This window comes from Coregonus lavaretus, assembly GCF_964263955.1.
Source record: "Coregonus lavaretus genome assembly, chromosome: 3".
NCBI lineage: Eukaryota > Metazoa > Chordata > Actinopteri > Salmoniformes > Salmonidae > Coregonus > Coregonus lavaretus.
This window is the reverse complement of record NC_139990.1, coordinates 7,756,634-7,778,272: the sequence shown is the minus strand read 5'-3', so window position 1 is coordinate 7,778,272 and position 21,639 is coordinate 7,756,634. Positions and strand designations below refer to the sequence as shown.

The 21,639-nt window shown below is 45.5% G+C and overlaps 1 pseudogene across 1 annotated transcript in view; it reads right to left on the bottom strand.

Annotated features, from left to right (window-relative positions):
- Positions 1-16,859, bottom strand: part of LOC311121038 (3-hydroxyisobutyrate dehydrogenase, mitochondrial-like) — a 34,766-nt pseudogene extending 17,907 nt beyond the window's left edge. The window contains exons 1-2 of the transcript in view: positions 16,785-16,859; positions 16,577-16,639 (exon numbers count right to left, since the gene is read on the bottom strand). The product of the transcript in view is annotated as a 3-hydroxyisobutyrate dehydrogenase, mitochondrial-like (transcript). The remainder of the gene's footprint in view (positions 1-16,576; positions 16,640-16,784) is intronic.
- Positions 16,860-21,639: the final 4,780 nt, after the last annotated feature.

Below are 21,639 nucleotides of genomic sequence, written 5' to 3'. Positions count from 1 at the left end.
AAATGTGTGAACAAGAATATGAACTGTACTATAACCTGGACACCCAACTGAGCGACCCATACACCAAAGAGAAGTTCCCATCTCTTTTATGGACCTGCTGTGAATATGCAGCCTAAACAGAGAAATAAATGCGGTCAGAGACCTACTTGAGCAGCACCGCCCCCTCAAGATTCTGAGCCTGCCTGGCAGGGTTGGTCCTACAAAGCCAGAGCCCCCTGATGGGAGAGCATAATATACAAGGAAATTCTCAAAGCTGCTAATGAGAACCTTTACGACCTTTTTACCTAGCCGGTGGGGATTCCGGTGGGGTACGCCCACCCAGGTAGTGGCAGTGCTGGCAACACTGGCTGCAGTAACCCATGGGGAGGGGGTCACACTCGGACAATCAGAGAGGGGGTTTATCATTGTGGCCCAGGTGGCACAAAATAATCTAAGGTCTGACCGCATGGAGATGCTTGGGAAAATGGTTACAACAGGGGATCAGAGTGTTTGTGTCTCAGGTGAAGAGGGTGGATCTGATCTCCATCACCTAGGACTTGACATAGATTAAGTAGATTAATCAAATCTCACATTGTTATTAATTTCTGCTCAATCTGCATGCTTTCTCAATCAGCTTTAACTGTATGTGCACTCGTAAATCAAGTTATTTCTCGAGTTGGGCTCTGGGATATAACAGCCGTTGAGTATCTGATTTTATGGTGGATTGTGGAGGAGGGGGGTTGAGTGTGTTGGAGTATGTGAGTATGTGCGTGTGTGCTTGTCTGGCATCTGTTGTGGGGGGGTGGGGATGTTGGGGGGGAGGGTATGGGATGGACCGCGGGGATTATTTGCTAGGATAATAATTGTTTGTCAATGAATTAAGTGTAATACAATGGCAATCCGGGTTATATGTTGGAATTCTACGTGTGAACTGCCGACATTATTACGCATATTAATTGATAATGATGGAAAATATGATATGCATAATTTAAAAACAAACAAAAAAAATATATATATATAGAGGTGAAAGCATTGGAAATGCTTTTGGCGGTTAATCTGCTTCTGTTTTGTGGGTGCCACTGTGTGCTGTTTTCGATGGATGGGTCCTGGCCTCTCGGGGCCTTAGGGATACGGAGGGACGTGGGTGGGATGCTGATCACTGGGATGACGGCTCAACTTGGGATGGGGAGGGGCTTTAGCGGGGGAATTAGTGGAGAACAATTGAAGGGTTACTCCGTAGCAATGCAAATATCATAGTACAGCTATATGGACACTCATTATGCTATTTTTTATTGGTAAATTTACAAACATATATAATGATAAATAGACTTGAAACTTGTATCTCATTATGGTGTATGGTGAAATAAGTATAGCCAGTTATAATTGTAATGGCTTAGCTGATAATAACAAAAGAAGAACAATATTTACATGGCTCAAAGAGAAGGAATATAATATCTATTGTATACAGGAAACTCATTCAACAATTCGAGATGAAGTAGCGTGGAAAAAAGAATGAGGGGGGGGGAAATATACTTCTCCCATGGGCAAAGAAATTCAAAAGGGGTGATGATATTAATTAATAGTAATTTCGATCCGAATGTGCAAATTGTCCAAATAGATACGCAAGGTAGATGGATTATTTTAAATATGTTATTGGACCATAAACAGATATGGCTCATTAACCTTTACGGACCAAATAATGATGATCCACAATTCTTTGACAATATATATAATAAATTATCAAGCCTGCAAGCAACTCAAGACAATATTATTATGGTGGGGGATTATAATACTGTTTTAAATAGCTCAATGGACCGTAAAGGAAATCACACCACAAACAATCACCCACATGCTCTTAAGGAAATTGTGAATGTCATGGATACATTAGAACTAGTAGATATATGGAGGCTTAAATATACTGATCTAGTGAGATACACATGGCGGAGACTGAATCAAGCTAGTCAGCAGAGTCTCAGCACTCAATCGCTGGTTGAAAACTGTTTTCTGCCCCTCCCAAAAGATAACATTTGTGGATAATTGGCCCTCTTTCTGGGACTCACCCACAAACAGGACCAAGCCTGACCTGCTGAGGAGTGACGGACTCCATCCTAGCTGGAGGGGTGCTCTCCTCTTATCTACCAACATAGATAGGGCTCTAACTCCTCTAGCCCCACAGTGTAATAGGGTGCAGGCCAGGCAGCAGGCTGTTAGCCAACCTGCCAGCTTAGTGGAGTCTGCCAATAGCATAGTCAGTGTAGTCAGCTCAGCCATACCCATTGAGACTGTGTCTGTGCCTCGACCTAGGTTGGGCAAAACTAAACATGGCGGTGTTCACCCTAGCAATCTTATTAGGATAAAGACCTCCTCCATTCCTGCCATTATTGAAAGAGATCGTGATATCTCACATCTCAAAATAGGGTTACTTAATGTTAGATCCCTCACTTCAAAGGCAGTCATAGTCAATGAACTAATCACTGATCATAATCTTGATGTGATTGGCCTGACTGAAACATGGCTTAAGCCTGATGAATTTGCTGTGTTAAATGAGGCCTCACCTCCTGGTTACACTAGTGACCATATTCCCTGTGCATCCCGCAAAGGCGGAGGTGTTGCTAACATTTACGATAGCAAATTTCAATTTACAAAAAAAAAAAATGGCGTTTTCATCTTTTGAGCTTCTAGTCATGAAATCTATGCAGCCTACTCAATCACTTTTTATAGCTACTGTTTACAGGCCTCCTGGGCCATATACAGAGTTCCTCTCTGAGTTTCCTGAATTCCTATCAGACCTTGTAGTCATAGCAGATCATATTCTAATTTTTGGTGATTTTAATATTCACATGGAGAAGTCCACAGACCCACTCCAAAAGTCTTTCGGAGCCATCATCGACTCAGTGGGTTTTGTCCAACATGTCTCTGGACCTACTCACTGCCACAGTCATACTCTGGACCTAGTTTTGTCCCATGGAATAAATGTTGTAGATCTTAATGTTTTTCCACAAAATCCTGGACTATCGGACCACCATTTTATTACGTTTGCAATCGCAACAAATAATCTGCTCAGACCCCAACCAAGGAGCATCAAAAGTCGTGCTATAAATTCTCAGACAACACAAAAATTCCTTGATGCCCTTCCAGACTCCTTCTGCCTACCCAAGGACGTCAGAGGACAAAAATCAGTTAACCACTTAACTGAGGAACTCAATTTAACCTTGCGCAATACCCTAGATGCAGTTGCACCCCTAAAAACGAAAAACATTTGTCATAAGAAACTAGCTCCCTGGTATACAGAAAATACCCGAGCTTTGAAGCAAGCTTCCAGGAAATTGGAACGGAAATGGCGCCACACCAAACTGGAAGTCTTCCGACTAGCTTGGAAAGACAGTACCGTGCAGTACCGAAGAGCCCTCACTGCTGCTCGATCATCCTACTTTTCCAACTTAATCGAGGAAAATAAGAATAATCCAAAATTTCTTTTTGATACTGTTGCAAAGCTAACTAAAAAGCAGCATTCCCCAAGAGAGGATGGCTTTCACTTCAGCAGTAATAAATTCATGAACTTCTTTGAGGAAAAGATCATGACCATTAGAAAGCAAATTACGGACTCCTCTTTGAATCTGCGTATTCCTCCAGGGCTTAGCTGTCCTGGATCTGCACAGCTCTGCGAGGGCCTGGGATCGGGAGAGACACTTAAGTGTTTTAGTACTATATCTCTTGACACAATGATGAAAATAATCATGGCCTCTAAACCTTCAAGCTGCATACTGGATCCTATTCCTACTAAACTGCTGAAGGAGCTGCTTCCTGTGCTTGGCCCTCCTATGTTGAACATAATAAACAGCTCTCTATCCACCGGATGTGTACCAAACTCACTAAAAGTGGCAGTGATAAAGCCTCTCTTGAAAAAGCCAAACCTTGACCCGGAAAATATAAAAAACTATCGGCCTATATCGAATCTTCCATTCCTCTCAAAAATTTTAGAAAAAGCTGTTGCGCAGCAACTCACTGCCTTTCTGAAGACAAACAATGTATACGAAATGCTTCAGTCTGGTTTTAGACCCCATCATAGCACTGAGACTGCACTTGTGAAGGTGGTAAATGACCTTTTAATGGCGTCAGACCGAGGCTCTGCATCTGTCCTCGTGCTACTAGACCTTAGTGCTGCCTTTGACACCATCGATCACCACATTCTTTTGGAGAGACTGGAAACCCAAATTGGTCTACACGGACAAGTTCTGGCCTGGTTTAGATCTTACCTGTCGGAAAGATATCAGTTTGTCTCTGTGAATGGTCTGTCCTACGACAAATCAACTGTACATTTCGGTGTTCCTCAAGGTTCCGTTTTAGGACCACTATTGTTTTCACTATATATTTTACCTCTTGGGGATGTTATTCGAAAACATAATGTTAACTTTCACTGCTATGCGGATGACACACAGCTGTACATTTCAATGAAACATGGTGAAGCCCCAAAATTGCCCTCGCTAGAAGCCTGTGTTTCAGACATAAGGAAGTGGATGGCTGAAAACTTTTTACTTTTAAACTCGGACAAAACAGAGATGCTTGTTCTAGGTCCCAAGAAACAAAGAGATCTTCTGTTAAATCTGACAATTCATCTTGATGGTTGTAAAGTCGTCTCAAATAAAACTGTGAAGGACCTCGGCGTTACTCTTGACCCTGATCTCTCTTTTGACGAACATATCAAGACTGTTTCAAGGACAGCTTTTTTCCATCTACGTAACATTGCAAAAATCAGAAATTTTCTGTCCAAAAATGATGCAGAAAAATTAATCCATGCATTTGTTACTTCTAGGTTAGACTACTGCAATGCTCTATTTTCCGGCTACCCGGATAAAGCACTAAATAAACTTCAGTTAGTGCTAAATACGGCTGCTAGAATCCTGACTAGAACCAAGAAATTTGATCATATTACTCCAGTGCTAGCTTCCCTACACTGGCTTCCTGTTAAGGCAAGGGCTGATTTCAAGGTTTTACTGTTAACCTATAAAGCGTTACATGGGCTTGCTCCTACCTATCTTTCCGAGTTGGTCCTGCCGTACATACCAATACGTACGCTACGGTCACAAGACGCAGGCCTCCTAATTGTCCCTAGAATTTCTAAGCAAACAGCGGGAGGCAGGGCTTTCTCCTATAGATCTCCATTTTTATGGAACAGTCTGCCTACCCATGTGAGAGACGCAGACTCGGTCTCAACCTTTAAGTCTTTACTGAAGACTTATCTCTTCAGTAGGTCATATGATTGAGTGTAGTCTGGCCCAGGAGTGTGAAGGTGAACGGAAAGGCTCTGGAGCAACGAACAGCCCTTGCTGTCTCTGCCGGGCCGGTTCCCCTCTCCACTGGGGTTCTCTGCCTCTAACCCTGTTGCAGGGGCTGAGTCACTGGCTTGCTGGTGCTCTTTCATGCCGTCCCTGGGAGGGGTGCGTCACTTGAGTGGGTTGAGTTACTGACGTGATCTTCCTGTCTGGGTTGGCGCCCCCCCTTGGTTTGTGCTGTGGTGGAGACCTCTGTGGGCTATACTTGGCCTTGTCTCAGGATTGTAAGTTGGTGGTTGAGGATATCCCTCTAGTGGTGCGGGGGCTGTGCTTTGGCAGAGTGGGTGGGGTTATATCCTTCCTGTTTGGCCCTGTCCGGGGGTTTCTTCGGATGGGGCCACAGTGTCTCCGGACCGCTCCTGTCTCAGCCTCCAGTATTTATGCTGCAGTAGTTTATGTGTCGGGGGGCTGGGGTTAGTTGGTTATACCTGGAGTACTTCTCCTGTCTTATCCAGTGTCCTGTGTGAATTTAAGTATGCTCTCTCTAATTCTCTCGTTCTCTCTTTCTCTCTGAGAACCTGAGCCCTAGGACCATACGTCAGGACTACCGGGCATGATGACACCTTGCTGTCCCCAGTCCGCCTGGCCTTGCTGCTATTCCAGTTTCAACTGTTCTGCCTGCGGTTACGAAACCCCTACCTGTCCCAGACCTGCTGTTTTCAACTCTTAATGATCGGCTATGAAAAGCCAACTGAGAGACCTGAGCCCTAGGACCATACGTCGGGACTACCGGCCGTGGTGACTCCTTGCTGTCCCCAGTCCGCCTGGCCTTGCTGCTATTCCAGTTTCAACTGTTCTGCCTGCGGTTATGGAACCCCTACCTGTCCCAGACCTGCTGTTTTCAACTCTTAATGATCGGCTATGAAAAGCCAACTGAGATTTATTCCTGATTATTATTTGACCATGCTTGTCACTTATGAACATTTTTGAACATCTTGGCATGGTTCTGTTATAATCTTCACCCGGCACAGCCAGAAGAGGACTGGCCACCCCTCATAGCCTGGTTCCTCTCTAGGTTTCTTCCTAGGTTTTCGCCTTTCTAGGGAGTTTTTCCTAGCCACCGTGCTTCTACACCTGCATTACTAGCTGTTTGGGGTTTTAGGCTGGGTTTCTGTACAGCACTTCGAGATATTAGCTGATGTAAGAAGGGCTATATAAAATAAAATTGATTGATTGATTGATTGATTGACTTCTTTCTTATCTCATTCTCGTTGGCACCAAAAGTAAAAAAAAGTGTTGATAGGGGACAGAATGCGGTCGGACCATCATATAATAGGCATATACATTACTCTTACTGAATTTCCACGTGGGCGAGGATATTGAAAATTTAATCAAAGCCTATTGGATGATAATTTATTCATAATTAGAACAAAGGAATTTATAACTGACTTTTTCCAACATAACATAGGTACAGCGAATCCCCTTATTGTATGGGACACCTTTAAATGTGCCTTTAGAGGCCATGCAATTCATACTCATTGTCACGCCCTGGCTCTGGGGACTCTAGTATGTTGAGCCAGGGTGTGAGTTTTCATGTGTGTTGCTTCTAGTTGTTGTTTATCTATGTTGGCCAGGGTGGCTCCCAATCAGAGACGGCTGTAGCTCGTTGTCTCTGATTGGGAGTCATACTTAGGTAGCCGTTAGGCATTCATTCATTGTGGTTTCTTGTTCCGTGTTGGTTTGTGTTGTAACCAGGGACGTCACGTTTTCGTTTTGTTGTTTTTGTTTCGTGTGATCATCTATTAAATAAAATGTTCGCATTCAACGCTGCGCATTGGTCCTCTGTTCCCGACGATCGTGACAGAAGAAACCACCAAAACTGGACCAAGCAGCGTGTCCAGGAGCCATCGCCAGGGGAGTCGCTAGCAGATCTCCGTGGCAACCTCGACTGGGTCAAGCCTAATGAGGAGCAGAGAGGGTGGACTTGGGAACAGTGGAGGAAGAGTCTCGACTGGGTCAAGCCAAAGGAGGAGCAGAATGGCTGGAGTTGGAAGCAGGAGAGCGAGAGTTGGGCGAGAACGATAGAGGCCTGGTCCACGGGGAAGAGAGACCCCCAGAAATTTTTTAGGGGGGGGCTCACGACGTCGGGGCTGCAGGAGGCCGCGATAGAGCGGTCCAGCGGGTTGGCAGAGGAGGCCGCCAGGTTACGGGGGCCACTGGTCGAAGAGGGGATGGAAGGTGTAGAGGCACGGCGAGAGGTACTGGGGTGTGTTACCAGTCCGATCCGGCCCGTTCCAGATCCCGGTGTAGGGCCAGTGGTATGTGTCCCCAGTACGGTCCGGTTGGTTCCTGCTCCCCGCACCAAGTCAGTGGTGCGCTTCGTCAGCCCGGCTCGGCCCGTTCCTGCTCCCCGCACCAAGTCAGTGGTGCGCTTCGTCAGCCCGGCTCGGCCCATTCCTGCTCCCCGCACCAAGTCAGTGGTGCGCTTCGTCAGCCCGGCTCGGCCCGTTCCTGCTCCCCGCACCAAGTCAGTGGTGCGCTTCGTCAGCCCGGCTCGGCCCGTTCCTGCTCCCCGCACCAAGTCAGTGGTGCGCTTCGTCAGCCCGGCTCGGCCCCCCTGCTCCCCGCACCAAGTCAGTGGTGCGCTTCGTCAGCCCGGCTCGGCCCGTTCCTGCTCCCCGCACCAAGCCAGTGGTGCACTTCGTCAGCCCGGCTCGGCCCGTTCCTGCTCCCCGCACCAAGTCAGTGGTGCGCTTCGTCAGCCCGGCTCGGCCCGTTCCTGCTCCCCGCACCAAGTCAGTGGTGCGCTTCGTCAGCCCGGCTCGGCCCGTTCCTGCTCCCCGCACCAAGTCAGTGGTGCGTTTCGTCAGCCCGGTTCGGCCCGCTCCTGCTCCCCGCACCAAGTCAGGGGTGCGTTTCGTCAGCCCGGCTCGGGCCGTTCCTGCTCCCCACACCAAGCCAGTGGTGTGCGTCGTCAGTCCGGCACAGCCCGTGCCTGTTCCACTGGTGCCTGGTTCAGCACGGGTCAGCTGCTTCACGACGGAGCTAGAGCAATCCCCTCCACCAGTGTGCAGTCCAGCTCCGGTCAGCAGGGCCAGACCGGACCAGGGGTACTTTGGGGGGTTAGAGAGCGAGTGGGGATCATGCCCGGAGCCGGATCCGCCGCCAAGGCGGAGTGCCCACCCGGTCCCTCCCCTGTGGTATTTGGTTGGCGCGGTCGGAGTCCGCGCCTTTAGGGGGGGGTACTGTCACGCCCTGGCTCTGGGGACTCTAGTATGTTGAGCCAGGGTGTGAGTTTTCATGTGTGTTGCTTCTAGTTGTTGTTTATCTATGTTGGCCAGGGTGGCTCCCAATCAGAGACGGCTGTAGCTCGTTGTCTCTGATTGGGAGTCATACTTAGGTAGCCGTTAGGCATTCATTCATTGTGGTTTCTTGTTCCGTGTTGGTTTGTGTTGTAACCAGGGACGTCACGTTTTCGTTTTGTTGTTTTTGTTTCGTGTGATCATCTATTAAATAAAATGTTTGCATTCAACGCTGCGCATTGGTCCTCTGTTCCCGACGATCGTGACACTCATCTCGAAAACAAAAGCAATTTAGGTCAAAAGAGTTTATACTAAGAAAGGAAATAGAAAATCTAACAGAACAGATAGATGGCAATAAAAACTGTAACATAGAGGCTCTGAATAAATTAGAGGAAAAACAAAAAGAAATGGAGAAACTTATTCAAGAAAGATCAAGTGTAATATATTATAAAAATAAAGCAAACTGGATGGAATATGGGGAAAAAGGCACAAAATTATTTTTTAATCTTCAACATAGGAATGCTACCAAAAAGAACTTAATGAAACTGGTTACAATTGACGGAGTCACCCATAATTCACCAAATGATATTTTGAAGGAAGAAACAAAGTACTTTAAGCATATGTTTTCTTTTCAGTCGCCTCCATCTCCTCTAACTGAAGCTAAATTTTAGAGATTTTTTATCTATTGATAATGTCAAATTAACAGCCACACAGAAAGACTCATGTGAAGGTGAAATTACAGAGGAGGAACTTCTGGATGCAATTAAAGACTTTAAGTCCGGGAAAACTCCAGGGTTGGATGGCATACCAGTCGAGGTATACCAAACCTTTTTTGATATACTAAGCGGACCGTTATTAGCATGTTTTAACCACTCCTATGTAAATGGTAGATTATCTGACACTCAAGAAGAAGGTCTGATCTCATTATTACTGAAACAGGATACAAGTGGAAAATATAAAGATCCAGTCCATTTACAAAATTGGAGGCCCCTTACACTTCAGTGTTGTGATGCAAAAATCCTAGCAAAATGTATAGCGCATAGAATTAAAAAGGTATTGTCGGATATTATTCATTCTAATCAGACAGGTTTTTTACATGGAAGATACATTGGAGATAATATAAGGCAAGTATTGGAAACAATAGAACACTATGGAAAATATGGGAAACCAGGCCTGCTATTCATAGCAGACTTCGAAAAGGCATTTGATAAAGTTCGACTGGGGTTTATATATAAATGCCTGGAGCATTTCAATTTTGGAGAATCTCTTATAAAATGGGTCAAAATCATGTATAGTAACCCTAGGTGTAAAATAGTAAATAATGGCTATTTCTCAGAAAGTTTTAAACTGTCAAGAGGAGTGAAACAAGGATGTCCACTATCGGCATATCTATTTATTGTAGCCATCGAGATGTTAGCTATTAAAATCAGATCCAATAATAATATCAGAGGATTAGAAATACAAGGCTTAAAAACAAAGGTGTCATTGTACGCTGATGATTCATGTTTTCTTTTAAATCCACAACTAGAATCCCTCCACAGCCTCATAGAGGATCTAGATACATTTTCTAACCTCTCTGGATTACAACCAAATTATGACAAATGTACTATATTACGTATTGGATCACTAAAAAATACAATTTTTACATTACCATGTAGTTTACCAATAAAATGGTCTGATGGTGATGTGGATATACTCGGAATACATATCCCAAAGGAAATAAATGATCTCACTTCAATAAATTTTAATAGAAAGTTAGCAAAAATAGATAAGATCTTACTACCATGGAAAGGAAAATACCTGTCAATTTGTGGAAAAATCACCCTGATTAACTCTTTAGTATTATCCCAGTTTACCTATTTGCTTATGGTCTTGCCTACGCCTAGCGAACAGTTTTTTAAATTATATGAGAAAAAAATATTCAATTTTATTTGGAACGGCAAGCCAGACAAAATTAAAAGAGCATATTTATATAATGAATATGAATTCGGAGGACAGAAATTATTAAATATTAAAGCATTAGACCTATCACTAAAAGCTTCAGTCATACAAAAGTTATACTTAAATCCGAACTGGTTCTCAAGCAAATTAGTAAGATTGTCTCACCCAATGTTCAAGAAAGGCCTTTTTCCCTTTATTCAGATTACAACCTCTCACTTTCAGTTATTTGAAAAGGAAATAATCTCCCAAATGTCACTATTTCTAAAACAAGCCATAGAAAGTTGGTTGCAATTTCAATTTAATCCTCCAGAAACGACAGAACAAATAATGCAACAAATATTGTGGTTAAATTCAAATATACTAATTGACAAAAAACCTTTATTTTTTGACAGAATGTTTAAAAAAGGTATAATCTTCGTAAATGATATCATCGGTAGGACTGGTGGAGTTATGTCACACATGCAGCTAACAAAAACATATGGAAATGTCTGCTCTACCCAAAACTACAACCAAATAATTGCAGCCTTACCGCAAAAGTGGAAGAGGAAAGTGGAAGGGGGAGAAAGTAAGGAACTTGTCTGTCGGCCTTGCATTAAAGAACATAATTGGTTAAGGAAAACTGTGATAAATAAAAAAGTATATCAGTTTCACTTAAGGACCAAAGGATTGACAGCCGTCCCATATAGATTGCAAAATAGTTGGGAAGAGATCTTTGACGTACCGATCCCATGGCATAGTGTTTATGAACTGACACGCAAATCGACACCGGATTCAAAAATTAGAATCTTTCAATTTAAATTATTATATAAAATTCTTGCTACCAATAGAATGTTATTTATATGGGGGATACAATCTTCCCAGCTCTGCAGGTTTTGCTGTGAAGAGACAGAATCATTAGATCATTTGTTTTGGTTCTGTCCATTTGTAGCTTGTTTTTGGACACAGGTCCAGGAATGGCTAAAGGATTGCAATATTTACCTGGAACTAACCTTGCAGATAGAATTACTGGGTGATCTGAAAAGTCATAGTCAATCAATCAATAATATAATAATACTTTTAGCAAAAATGTTTATTTTTAATTCACAATCTGTAGAAGCAATGAGAATAGAAAGGTTCAGAATTTTTGTAAAACATCACAGTACGGTTGAAATATATATGGCAAATAGAAATCCTATATGGATGGTGTTAAGAGATAGATGGGAGGTATTGAATAGAGTTGAAGGATGGGACTAATAACAAATAACAACAAATAATAACAAAGATAGCTAATAATGTAAGCATACTGTGTCCATAATAAGTATATAGGTTGTATGTTGGGAGCTTTTGGGAAGGAGCACAGTTAGAAAGATATGCCATATAGAAGCAAACCGGATGGACACCATGAAAATGATCGGCGAGGTTGAGAGTAGAAGAAGTTCAGGAACAAAAAAAAAAAAAATATATATATATATATATATATATATATATATATATATATATATATATATATATATATATATATATATATATATAATAAAATTATTGTAAAATTAACTCTGTCCATAAGGTGTAGATAGTAAGTATAGACTGGAAGTAGAGGCCTGGGCATTGTTGTTCACTAATTTACTCCAAGTAGGGAAAGGATGGTGGGATTGAAAAGTAATAAAGGGGAGTATATATATAAAAAATAAAAATAAACATGGGGGATTGGAAGTGATGCAGACAATTACATTGATAGAAGATACAATCTATCTGCAATATTAAGCTGATCCATCCCCCCCCAAATTTTTTTTTTTAAAAATTAAAATTAAAATTAAAAAAAAATAATATGAACTGTTTACTTTGCAAGCTCATCAGAAATCGGGCAACAAATACTAGTATAGGCCTACTGGTATTTTGGTATGTAACAATTGCTTGAAACTGATAATTTATTTATGAAGCTTGCATTTGGAATTTGTTTTAAATGAATTATTACTGTGGCGAAGACGCACCATAGGAGCGGCTCTTCACTTGCGCTCTCCAAACTCCCGCCAGTGGAGAGTGATTTTTTTCTCGTTTAAATGTTTGCTCTTGCTTTCACACGTTTAAATGCACAGGCCCTATGTGGTAAATCTATTTCCCATTTAATGCTACAATAATAGCTAGCGTTTCAACATTCCATCCCCGTACGGTCTATTGCAACACGTTGACATTTCTGTTTCATGTTTGATAGGCCTACGATACATTTTCATTTCGCCAACCATTTCTTACACGCTGAGTGGACGCGATGTTTATTGTGCATATGAACGTTCACAAGACTCATGAGGTAAAAGTTATGTTTATTTAAATGTATGGTTTCCTTTGTTCATATTTCCTGGGTTATGTCTGAGTTCCGTGTGTCCGTGTCCTATGTCTGTCATTTTGGTTGTAAGTAATAGGATCGCACGCGCCTCAGTGCGCATAGAAATAGGCTACATGTCCTGCGCTCCACGCTTTGGTGTCAGAACGTTGAATAAGAGAAAATGATTGTTCCATCTATGCATGGTGTTGAAATACCATTAATAATCATTAAGTCTGATTAAGCCGAATGTACCAATGGATGTGGAAATTGCCTTTTACATTGTACAACCAGTTTATTGGTTGTAATTGCCAATTGGGTAATTGTATGGTGCTGGGGGCCAAGTGCTTTTATTATGTAGGCCTACCTGTTTGAGCTCCTGTTAGACAGATTCGATTTGGTTTCTCAAGGGGAACCTGTACAGTCTTGCCCTCTACTTGTGTCCGTTCCAATAGGACAGGTTAAGCCTGATACAGAGGTTATTTCTTTTGGGCTATTGCATGTGTATATTTGGTAAATGTACTTGTATATTTTGTATGATATGGCACTTTCACCATTGGATCACCAAGACCTGTAAATAAATCTACACTCTGAGCAAGTCAAAATGCCTTGCCTTCTGCTGATTTCACGCCCTTACGACTGCTACAAGGTCCCCATTTTACAACTACATAGGCTGATCAAAATGTGTTGTAGACAAAATAATGAAAAGGGTTGTCTGGTAGCCTCAATAAATAGACAAAGATTTGTAGTTGAACAAGTCGTTGCATGTATAGATTTTTTTAAAACTTGACTTGAGGCTTGACTTAAACTTGTGACTCGGCTTGACTTGCACTTAGAATGCATGACTTGGACTTGACTCGAGTCTTGACCCATTCTACTTGTGACTCGACTTGAGACTCAGACCTTGTGACTTGTGACTCGAATAATAGTGACTTGGTCCCACCTCTGCAAAACACACACACAATACTGTTATCTGTAGACGACACAACACATAGGCTACAGATAACAGTATTGTGGCCTATGCTTGTCTCCCTGCCATACAAGTGTGTGTGTGTGTGTGTGTGTTGACCTAGTGCTATGATTCATGGGTAATGTAGAGCAATACTGTAAAGTCATAGAGAATACATACCAGGTCGACGAATGGTTAAAAGATGCAGTGGGCATCCTCCTATCGCCACTGACCAGAATATCGGCCTTCATTATTTTATAGATTTCCGGGCGTTTCAACAAGACATCCAGCAGGTGATCTATAGCGCATGGTCAAAACTCATTATGATGTGTCTTGCCTACTGCTATGATTCAGTGGTAATGTAGAGCAATACAGAAAGTAGGCTAGGTGACGTAAGTAGGTATTTACATTTACGTCATTTAGCAGACGCTCTTATCCAGAGCGACTTACAAATTGGTGCATTCACCTTATGATAGCCAGTGGGACAACCACTTTACAATATGTTTTTTTTTTTTCTCTTTGGGGTGGGGTAAGGGGGGATAGAAGGATTACTTTATCCTATCCCAGGTATTCCTTAAAGAGGTGGGGTTTCAAGTGTCTCCGGAAGGTGGTGAGTGACTCCGCTGTCCTGGCGTCGTGGGGGAGCTTGTTCCACCATTGGTGTGCCAGAGCAGCGAACAGTTTTGACTGGGCTGAGCGGGAACTGTGCTTCCGCAGAGGTAGGGGGGCCAGCAGGCCAGAGGTGGATGAACACAATGCCCTCGTTTGGGTGGAGGGATTGATCAGAGCCTGAAGGTACGGAGATGCCGTTCCCCTCACAGCTCCGTAGGCAAGCACCATGGTCTTGTAGCAGATGCAAGCTTCAACTGGAAGCCAGGGGAGTGTGCGGAGGAGTGGGGTGACGTGAGAGAACTTGGGAAGGTTGAACACCAGACGTGCTGAGGCGTTCTGGATGAGTTGTAGGAGTTTAATGGCACAGGCAGGGAGCCCAGCCAACAGCGAGTTGCAGTAATCCAGACGGGAGATGACAAGTGCCTGGATTAGGACCTGTGCCGCTTCCTGTGTAAGGCAGGGTCGTACTCTGCGAATGTTGTAGAGCATGAACCTACAGGATCGGGTCACCGCCTTGATGTTAGCGGAGAACGACAGGGTGTTGTCCAGGGTCACGCCAAGGCTCTTTGCACTCTGGGAGGAGGACACAACGGAGTTGTCAACCGTGATGGCGAGATCATGGAACGGGCAGTCCTTCCCCGGGAGGAAGAGCAGCTCCGTCTTGCCGAGGTTCAGCTTGAGGTGGTGATCCGTCATCCACACTGATATGTCTGCCAGACATGCAAAGATGCGATTCGCCACCTGGTTATCAGAAGGGGGAAAGGAGAAGATTAATTGTGTGTCGTCTGCGTAGCAATGATAGGAGAGGCCATGTGAGGATATGACAGAGCCAAGTGACTTGGTGTATAGCGAGAATAGGAGAGGGCCCTGGGGGACACCAGTGGTGAGAGCTCGTGGTGCGGAGACAGATTCTCGCCACGCCACCTGGTAGGAGCGGGCTGTCAGGTAGGACGCAATCCAAGAGTGAGCCGCGCCGGAGATGCCCAACTTGGAGAGGGTGGAGAGGAGGATCTGATGGTTCACAGTATCAAAGGCAGCAGATAGGTCTAGAAGGACGAGAGCAGAGGAGAGAGAGTTAGCTTTAGCAGTGCGGAGAGCCTCCGTGACACAGAGAAGAGCAGTCTCAGTTGAATGACCAGTCTTTAAACCTGACTGGTTTGGATCAAGAAGGTCATTCTGAGAGAGATAGCAAGAGAGTTGGCTAAAGACGGCACGCTCAAGAGTTTTGGAGAGAAAAGAAAGAAGGGATACTGATCTGTAGTTGTTGACATCGGAGGGATCGAGTGTAGGTTTTTTGAGAAGGGGTGCAACTCTCGCTCTCTTGAAGACGGAAGGGACATAGCAAGCGGTCAAGGATGAGTTGATGAGCGAGGTGAGGTAAGGGAGAAAGTCACCGGAAATGGTCTGGAGAAGAGAGGAGGGGATAGGGTCAAGCGGGCAGGTTGTTGGGCGGCCGGCCGTCACAAGTCGCAAGATTTCATCTGGAGAGAGAGGGGAGAAAGAAGTCAAAGCATAGGGTAGGGCAGTGTGAGCAGGACCAGCTGTGTCATTTGACTTAACAAACGAGGATCGGATGTCGTCAACCTTCTTTTCAAAATGGTTGACGAAGTCATCCACAGAGAGGGGGGAGGGGGAGGAGGATTCAGCAGGGAGGAGAAGGTGGCAAAGAGCTTCCTAGGGTTAGAGGCAGATGCTTGCAATTTAGAGTGGTAGAAAGTGGCTTTAGCAGCAGAAACAGAGGAAGAAAATGTAGAGAGGATGGAGTGAAAATATGCCAGGTCCGCAGGGAGTCTAGTTTTCCTCCATTTCCGCTCGGCTGCCCGGAGCCCTGTTCTGTGAGCTCGCAATGAGTCGTCAAGCCACGGAGCAGGAGGGGAGGACCGAGCCAGCCGGGAGGATAGGGGACATAGAGAGTCAAAGGATGCAGAAAGGGAGGAGAGGAGGGTTGAGGAGACAGAATCAGGAGATTGGAGGGAGAAGGATTGAGCAGAGGGAAGAGATGATAGGATGGAAGAGGAGAGAGTAGCAGGAGAGAGAGAGCGAAGGTTGCGACGGCGCATTACCATCTGAGTAGGGGCAGAGTGAGTAGTGTTGGAGGAGAGCGAGAGAAAAGGATACAAAGTAGTGGTCGGAGACTTGGAGGGGAGTTGCAGTGATATTAGTAGAAGAACAGCATCTAGTAAAGATGAGGTCCTTTAGACTTTTGGAACTAGCTAGGTGTTACCTGTGCTCCCTAGTCTTGCAGCTCCTTAGGGAAGACATCGGTGGCGATGACAGGGTGTCCGTGCTTAATAATATGCCATTTAGCAGACGCTTTTATCCAAAGCGACTTACAGTCATGCGTGCATACATTTTTTTGTGTATGGGTGGTCCCAGGGATCGAACCCACTACCTTGGCGTTACAAGCGCCGTGCTCTACCAGCTGAGCTACAGAGGACCAGGTTCTTGGCCATGGGACTGCCCATGTTCCCCAGCTCAATGAACACCACTGGAGTCTTAGAGGCCATCGACCTGCTCGACACTGGACAGCGCAGAGGCAGTAATTCAATACATAGGCATACTACAGACAATTGTAGTGGCATAGGCTATGGTTAAGTTAGCACATTACAACTTAACCAATCATTTAGCCATTTTATGCAGTTTGTATTGTGATATCTTTGAGAGCTGAAGCACGACTTTGGCATTAGTATAATTTGTGTCTTAAGTGAACGGTTTATCATAGTTATTTTAGTCTGGTTCCATATCCCAGTGTGTTTACCATATATTTTACTCCTTGCTGTGGCAAACCCCCCCAAAGCAACATTCAGGGCTGCAAACGCCAAACCTTTCAACTGTAACCAATACAGGGCCTATTTTTTTGTAGTTGAGGGCGAGGCAACAGAAAGTAGCGTTAATGGAAAGGGGAACTGATATCCCGCTGCCACAGCCACAAAGCCAGGTTAGGCTAGCTGATAACAGCGCTGGTTAACATACACTGAGTGTACAAAACATTAAGAACACCTTCCTAATATTGAGTTGTCAGGGCATGGACTCTAAAAGGTATCAAAAGCGTTCCACAGGGACGCTGGCCAATGTTCCCTCAAAATGTGGTCTTCTGTAGCTCAGCTGGTAGAGCACGGCGCTTGTAACGCCAAGGTAGTGGGTTCGATCCCCGGGACCATCCATACGATTTGATTAGTGTAATGTTAGCTAGCTACATAGTTGTATTTGTATCAAAGATAAAGGTGTAGTATAGAGAAACTATCGAGGTTAGCTAGCCAGCTACATTCGTTCGCAGCGACGCCGTTTTTCAAACAAAGTCAACACCGCAGCCATTGCTAGCTAGCCAACGCTACCAGCTAGCAGTACTGTAGCAACTAAATACAATATAATTTTAGCCAGCTACATTCGTTCGCAGCGACGCCGTTTTTCAAACAAAGTCAACACCGCAGCCATTGCTAGCTAGCCAACGCTACCAGCTAGCAGTACTGTAGCAACTAAATACAATATCATTTTAGCCAGCTACATTCGTTCGCAGCGACGCCGTTTTTCAAACAAAGTCAACACAGCAGCCATTGCTAGCTAGCCAACACTACCAGCTAGCAGTACTGTAGCAACTAAATACAATATCATTTTAGCCAGCTACATTCGTTCGCAGCGACGCCGTTTTTCAAACAAAGTCAACACCACAGCCATTGCTAGCTAGCCAACACTACCAGCTAGCAGTACTGTAGCAGCTAAATACAATATAATTTTAGTCAATGAGAATTTTGCAACATAAAGCTTCCCTTTCTGAACATTCGAGATGTGTAGTCCACTTGTGTAGCTAGCATGACTGACTTTGTGCTAGCTAGCCAACGTTTAATTATTGCTGCATTATGAAAGGAACTAGACACGGACACGAATTATCTGTTTAGTGCGTTAACACACTATTGGTAGTTTGTTGTAACCAAGTATTGGTGCTAAACCGTGTGTTATTGGATGCTAGCATGCTAGTTAGCTATGGCGTCATAGGATACGGTGCCCTGGGCGGTTTTCATGGAAGAATACTGTACCAAGTTAGCTAGCTGAATAAAATAAGTTAGAGTCTATTCCTAGAAACATTGAACCGCTGTAGTTTACAACAATTATAATTTCTAAAGTGGAAGTTGGGAGAGTTATATTCGGGTGTTTCAGTGAAACAATTATAGTTTCTGAGGTGGAAGTTGGGAGAGTTATATTTGGGAGTTGTGGTGAGGGAGGCCCCGCTCTCTCCTTTCCCAGATGTTTAGTTCATTTCATTCCGATCTCCTCTGCATTATTGTAGCCATTTGCTGCAGCCTGTCAACTATGCCTCTGCCTATCCCTGTACTCTCCTCTCCGCACAGGCTACACAAACGCCTCACACCGCGTGGCTGCTGCTTCTCTAACCTGGTGGTCCCTGCACGCACCACCCACCTGGAGTTCCAGGTCTCAGGCAGCCTCTGGAACTGCCGCTCTGCTGCCAACAAAGCAGAGTTCATCCCAGCCTATGCTACCCTCCAGTCCCTCGACTTCTTGGCGCTGACGGAAACATGGATTACCACTGAAAACACTGCTACTCCTACTGCTCTCTCCTCGTCTGACCATGTGTTCTCGCATACCCCGAGAGCATCTGGTCAGCGGGGTGGTGGCACAGGAATCCTCATCTCTCCCAAGTGGACATTCTCAATTTTTCCCCTAACCCATCTGTCTATCTCCTCATTTGAATTCCATGCTGTCACAGTCACTAGCCCATTTAAGCTTAATATCCTTGTCATCTATCGCCCTCCAGGTTCCCTTGGAGAGTTCATCAATGAGCTTGACGCCTTGATAAGTTCCTTTCCTGAGGATGGCTCACCCCTCACAGTTCTGGGGGATTTCAACCTCCCTACGTCTACATTTGACTCATTTCTCTCTGCCTCCTTCTTCTCTGCCACTCCTCTCCTCTTTTGACCTCACCCTCTCACCGTCCCCCCCTACTCACAAGGCAGGCAATACGCTTGACCTCATCTTTACTAGATGCTGTTCTTCTACTAATCTCACTGCAACTCCCCTCCATGTCTCCGACCACTACTTTGTATCCTTTTCTCTCTCGCTCTCCTCCAACACTACTCACTCTGCCCCTACACAGATGGTAATGCGCCGCCGCAACCTTCGCTCTCTCTCTCCTGCTACTCTCTCCTCTTCAATCCTATCATCTCTTCCCTCTGCGCAAGCCTTCTCCCTCCAATCTCCTGATTCTGCCTCCTCAACCCTCCTCTCCTCCCTTTCTGCATCCTTTGACTCTCTATGTCCCCTATCCTCCCGGCCGGCTCGGTCCTCCCCTCCAGCTCTGTGGCTTGATGACTCATTGCGAGCTCACAGAACAGAGCTCCGGGCAGCTGAGCGGAAATGGAAGAAAACTAGACTCCCTGCGGACCTGGCATCTTTTCACTCCCTCCTCTCTACATTTTCTTCATCTGTTTCTGCTGCTAAGGCCACTTTCTACCACTCTAAATTCCAAGCATCTGCCTCTAACCCTAGGAAGCTCTTTGCCACATTCTCCTCCCTGCTGAATCCTCCCCCCCCCCCCCCCTCCTCCCTCTCTGTGGATGACTTCGTCAACCACTTTGAAAAGAAGGTTGACGACATCCGATCCGCGTTTGTTAAGTCAAATGACACTGCTGGTCCTGCTCACACTGCCCTACCCTATGCTTTGACTTCTTTCTCCCCTCTCTCTCCAGATAAAATCTTGCGACTTGTGACTGCAGGCCGCCCAACAACCTGCCCGCTTGACCCTGTCCCCTCCTCTCTTCTCCAGACCATCTCCGGTGACCTTCTCCCCTACCTCACCTCGCTGATCAACTCATCCTTGACCGCTTGCTATGTCCCTTCCGTCTTCAAGAGAGCGAGAGTTGCACCCCTTCTCAAAAAAACAACACGCGATCCCTCTGATGTCAACAACTACAGACCAGTATCCCTTCTTTCTTTTCTTTCCAAAACTATTGAGCGTGCCGTCTTTAGCCAACTCTCTTGCTATCTCTCTCAGAATGACCTTCTTGATCCAAACCAGTCAGGTTTCAAGACTGGTCATTCAACTGAGACTGCTCTTCTCTGTGTCACGGAGGCTCTCCGCACTGCTAAAGCTAACTCTCTCTCCTCTGCTCTTGTCCTTCTAGACCTGTCTGCTGCCTTTGATACTGTGAACCATCAGATCCTCCTCTCCACCCTCTCCGAGCTGGGCATCTCCGGCGCGGCTCACTCTTGGATTGCGTCCTACCTGACCGGTCGCTCCTACCAAGTGGCGTGGCGAGAAGCTGTCTCCGCACCACGTGCTCTCACCACTGGTGTCCCCCAGGGCTCAGTTCTAGGCCCTCTCCTATTCTCGCTATACACCAAGTCACTTGGCTCTGTCATATCCTCACATGGCCTCTCCTATCATTGCTACGCTGACGATACACAACTAATCTTCTCCTTTCCCCCTTCTGATAACCAGGTGGCGAATCGCATCTCTGCATGTCTGGCAGACATATCAGTATGGATGACGGATCACCACCTCAAGCTGAACCTTGGCAAGACGGAGCTGCTCTTCCTCCCGGGGAAGGACTGCCCGTTCCATGATCTCGCCATCACGGTTGACAACTCCGTTGTGTCCTCCTCCCAGAGTGCGAAGAGCCTTGGCGTGACCCTGGACAACACCCTGTCGTTCTCCGCTAACATCAAGGCGGTGACCCGATCCTGTAGGTTCATGCTCTACAACATTCGCAGAGTACGACCCTGCCTTACACAGGAAGCGGCACAGGTCCTAATCCAGGCACTTGTCATCTCCCGTCTGGATTATTGCAACTCGCTGTTGGCTGGGCTCCCTGCCTGTGCCATTAAACCCCTACAACTCATCCAGAATGCCGCAGCCCGTCTGGTGTTCAACCTTCCCAAGTTATCTCACGTCACCCCGCTCCTCCACACACTCCACTGGCTTCCAGTTGAAGCTCGCATCTGTTACAAGACCATGGTGCTTGCTTATGGAGCTGTGAGGGGAACGGCACCTCCGTACCTTCAGGCTCTGATCAGTCCCTACACCCAAACGAGGGCATTGCGTTCATCCACCTCTGGCCTGCTGGCTCCCCTTCCTCTGCGGAAGCATAGTTCCCGCTCAGCCCAGTCAAAACTGTTCGCTGCTCTGGCACCCCAATGGTGGAACAAGCTCCCTCACGACGCCAGGACAGCGGAGTCACTCACCACCTTCCAGAGACATTTGAAACCCCACCTCTTTAAGGAATACCTGGGATAGGATAAAGTAATCCTTCTCCCCCCCCCCCCCCCCCCCCC